The 4,655-nt window shown below is 45.3% G+C and overlaps 1 pseudogene; it reads left to right on the plus strand.

Moving 5' to 3' along the window:
• Positions 1–614: 614 nt before the first annotated feature.
• LOC115129880 (D-2-hydroxyglutarate dehydrogenase, mitochondrial-like) lies at positions 615–4,426 on the plus strand (annotated as a pseudogene).
• Positions 4,427–4,655: the final 229 nt, after the last annotated feature.

The following is a 4,655-nucleotide window of genomic DNA, read 5'->3' on the forward strand; positions in this document are numbered from 1 at the left end:
AAAACAATTGATTGACCAACAATCTTGACGTTGTAGCTTCATCTGCCCGTGCACTTTGTGACAGACATTATACGACACGAATAGAGACACTTGCATCCAACCACGTTCCCAGATTGGTTGGTAGCAGACGTTATACAAAGTAATGTTAGCTAGCTATAGCCACATCTTGTATTTTTCAGTGGTTGACTTGTAACGTTAGTAGCTAACTAGTTAGCTAATAATAGCCCATGTCATAACAAGTCTGATCTAAAGTTGCAGTGCTGTTGTATTCAAGGAAAACGTCGGCCATCTAATGACAATGGTGCACATTCTTAGAAGCTAAGAAAAGCACAAACGCGACTGAACTACAGTGACAGGTACAGTATGTTAACGAAAGTAGGTTAACAAGGGGAAGCATTGCATTGTTGCATGGCACTAGCTTACTGGTGTGTATGTGTGTTTTAACCATTAGATTGTGGTTAGATTTACACAATTCGATATGATTGGTGTTACTTCTGCAGGAATACTTTGTCAAACTTAAAGTCAGTGCATGTAAAACATCCAAATAATACACTTTGCAATGTAACTAAGTATCCCTCCCCATCCACTCTAGGCATCCGCTTCTCTCCCCAGCCATGGCTGGTCTCCCCCACAGAAGGGTGCGTCTGAGGACTGCTCTCAGGTGGTTGAGTCCCCTCAGCACTGCCTCACCTCCACCTGTGGTCAGAACTTTACCCCCAGGCTTTAGCAGCGGCCTGCTCCAGACACCCAGGCCCGGGTCTTGTGGCGTCCGCTGTCGGGAGCTCCATGCTGGGGGAGAGAGACCCACCCCGTCCCCCGCAGCTGCCCCAGAGAGGAGGCCTTTCTCCAGGGTAACTCCAGAGGACCTGGCCTTCTTTAGCAAGATAATACCAGACAGGACCATTACTGGCCCAGATATACTGGAGGCCAGTAATGTGGACTGGCTCAAGTCTGTGAGAAAGAAAGGGAGTGAGTGAGTGAGAGAAACAAATAGTACAAACAAATATGAAAATGTTTGCACTCATTACTGTAAGTCGCTGTGGATAAGACTGTCTGCTAAATAACTCAAATGTAGAAAGATAGGTCAGAGGAGGGAGATTGTGCGGGAAAGAGCTTGCTATCTTCGTCTCCTCTGTAGGGTTGTTAGGAACTGTTTATGTACTTGTTATTGTTGTATTGAGTTGATGTGTTGATCTCCTCTCTCTGTCTGTGCAGGTTTCAGTGAGGTTCTGCTGAGGCCCCAGACTACAGAGGAAGTTTCTCAGATCCTTGGGTATTATTCTCCAGTCTTCTAGTGTATGAAGCCAGGTTTCCTCTACTGTTGCAGTGTTACATGACTGGTAGCAGGCAGTGTACCTGTGTTCTAATGTTGTGTTGTGTTTCTCCTGTAGGTACTGTAACAGTCGTAACCTGGCAGTGAGTCCTCAGGGTGGTAACACGGCTGGTGGGAGGCAGTATTCCTGTCTACGAGGAGATCATCCGCTCTCATGAACAACGTCCTCAACTTCGACTCTGTCTCCGGTCAGTATCGTCTGTAATTCTAGGTTAACTGTCAGTATTCACTGGTCAGTTACGCGTCAAATTTCCTGTTCCAATTCTCAAAGTTTTGCCCTAGTGTTTTACAGTCCAATCCAGTTGAGCCTCTTTCTCTCTCTCTCTCTCTCTCTCTCTCTCTTTCTTCCTCTCCCGCTAGGTATTCTGTCATGCCAAACAGGTTGTGTGTTGGAGAGCCTGTCTCTTTACCTAGAGGACAGGAACTACATCATGCCTCTGGACCTGGGGGCAAAGGGAAGCTGCCATATAGGAGGCAACGTGGCCACTAACGCTGGAGGGCTGAGGCTGCTACGCTACGGATCCCTACGAGGGACAGTATTAGGACTAGAGGTGGTCAGTAGGGGGGGGGTATAGGGGGCTATGCCTGTTGAAATTCAACTAACTATAAAGGACAGCACCAATACTCTGTGTGTGTATTTGTGTGTAGGTGCTAGCAGACGGACGGGTCCTGGACTGCCTAGCCACCCTGAGGAAGGACAACACAGGATATGACCTCAAACAGCTGTTCATCGGGTCAGAGGGCACGCTGGGGTCATCACCGCGGTAACCATCCTGTGTCCACGGAAACCTAAAGCCGTCAACGTGTCCTTCCTGGGTAGGTGTGACCTGATCTCATGACCCCTCCTGACCTTGTAACTGGTGATCATCTGATGTCACGTATGCATCCTCCTTTTGACTTATTTATGTTTTTACACACTCTCACACAGTCCAATATATGATGCATGTAATGTGTTTCTTCTGTGAGATGATCGTCATGACAATTTATTGTGATTATATGATCGTGTGTGTGTCCAGGCTGTGAGAGTTTTGAGAAGCTGCTGTAGACTTTCCAGCGGTGTAGAGGCATGCTGGGGGAGATCCTCTCAGCCTTTGAGTTCCTGGACAGAGAGTGTATGAGACTACTGAACACACACCTCAAACTGGCTAACCCCATCACAGGTACACGCACACACACACACACACACACACAGATTTTCTAATGCTTTTGAACTGAACTTTCTAGTAATTGTTAGTTTGACTAAATCTAACTCTGATTGGTTCAAAGCCACTTATCTATTTCCTGCTTTGTTCTGCAGATTGTCCGTTCTACATCGTCATAGAAACGTCCGGCTCTAACCCCACCCACGATGAGGAGAAGTTGCACCAGTTTCTGGAGGAGGCCATGACATCATCCCAAGTTATCGACGGGACCGTAGCAACGGAGGAGGCCAAAATCAAGGTGGCTTTCATTTATGAATATGTTGATATCAAACTGACAAATAGAAGAGAATCATTAAAAAGAATGATAAAACATTGGAGGATGCAAGACATGTTGCCTCATCTGTTTTCTGTGTGTATGTGTTCCTGTGTGTATGTGTTCCTGTGTGTATGTGTTCCTGTGTGTGTTCCTGTATGTTACTGTGTGTGTTTAGGCTCTCTGGTCATTGCGCGAGCGGGTAACAGAGGCTTTAACTCATGATGGTTTCACATATAAATACGACATCTCACTTCCTGTAGAACGGATCTACCAGCTGGTCACAGATATGAGAGAACACCTGGGAGACAGAGCCAAGAGTGTGGTGGGATACGGACACGTTGGTAAGACTATCTGTGTGTGTGTGTGGTTCTGTTTCTTTTTGTTTGTCTAATTTATTTGGAATACTACAATATCTCACATAAGTGTGTGTGACTGTCTAACTGTGTGTGTGTGTGTGTGTGCGTGTGCCTGACTCTGTGTGTGTCCTCTCCTCCCACCAGGTGATGGTAACCTCCACCTGAACATCACCTCTCCTACCAAAGACCCCGACCTCCTGGCCTCCATCGAACCCTTTGTCTATGAGTGAACGGCCCGTTTCCAGGGCAGCATCAGCGCAGAGCACGGCCTGGGCCTGAAGAAGAGGAACTATATTTACTACAGTAAAGCCAGCCTGGCTGTCGCTCTGATGGGGAACATTAAAACCATGTTAGACCCCAAAGGCATTCTCAACCCTTATAAGACCCTGCCTGATGACCTGCAATGACCATATTACTCCTTACCTGATTAACTTAATTCACCCTAACACCTGACCTGACCTCGACTCAAATCTCGTAAGAAACTACCAGATGACCTTTCACCCTTCACGACCATACCCAATGAACTCAACTAACCCTGACCCAAACCCCCCTCCAGACTACAGACTCCTGACCACCTCCACTGCTGACTCCAGGGTTAACAAGAAATGTCTTACTTTTCTTTGCATAAGAAGTGTTTTGTGAATCTGGGCCCAGGTCTCTGGTATGGTGTTATTGTTGTGTAAAGGTACTGTAAGGCTTGTCTAGGCTAGGATTCAATCTGATCTCACTTTGTCAGCAGTGCACGTTTTAAAGTCAATATTTACGAGTTCACAGAGATCACGTTCACAGTATACCCTGCATATGTCTGCTCAATCGGAAATGATGTGCATTGTCCAAATCTGCGATCGGATTGAATCCCGGCCCTAGTGAACTATCTCTGATACTCAACTCTACCCTGCACTGATGAGGCCCCAGTAGACCAGTCTGATAACCGTGGCCATAGTTCTCTCATTGTACAAGTGTCTGATCAACTTCTAATGTAAGTATAATCTGTATAATCTGTGTAAATTCATTGTAAATAGAGCTGATTATATTTTTCTACGTAATCAGTTTGTTATTTTACCACCAGAATTGAAGACAGCAGATGGTGTTTGGTAACAGTGCAGATATTGTTTTATTACATGTAATAAAAAATGTACAGCAACAAAATAAACTCATTTTGTGAATGAATACAGATTCTCTACAACTAGATGTACGGTTGGTTCTTTTTATGTAAATAATTGTGCATGCTCATTTTCCAAAAGGGACTCATAGATGCCCAATTACAAACTGACCCCTAACCCCTACACTATATACTTGTGTAGGTCTGAAAGGATTGGAGTGGTATAAACAATATGGTGGTAGCTCCACCTTGCCCTCTGATGTTTAAAGCTCAGTGGAGTTTTCCTTTTTCGATCTCGTTCTGAGGGGAGAATAGATGTGATTGGTTGGATGTTGGCAGTTTGCAGCTACAGGTGAATGGCAAATAAAGAAAGGCTTGTTAGGTGGTAAAACATGTTTTATTCCAC

This window comes from Oncorhynchus nerka, unplaced genomic scaffold, assembly GCF_034236695.1.
Source record: "Oncorhynchus nerka isolate Pitt River unplaced genomic scaffold, Oner_Uvic_2.0 unplaced_scaffold_1124, whole genome shotgun sequence".
In the NCBI taxonomy this organism is placed as follows: domain Eukaryota; kingdom Metazoa; phylum Chordata; class Actinopteri; order Salmoniformes; family Salmonidae; genus Oncorhynchus; species Oncorhynchus nerka.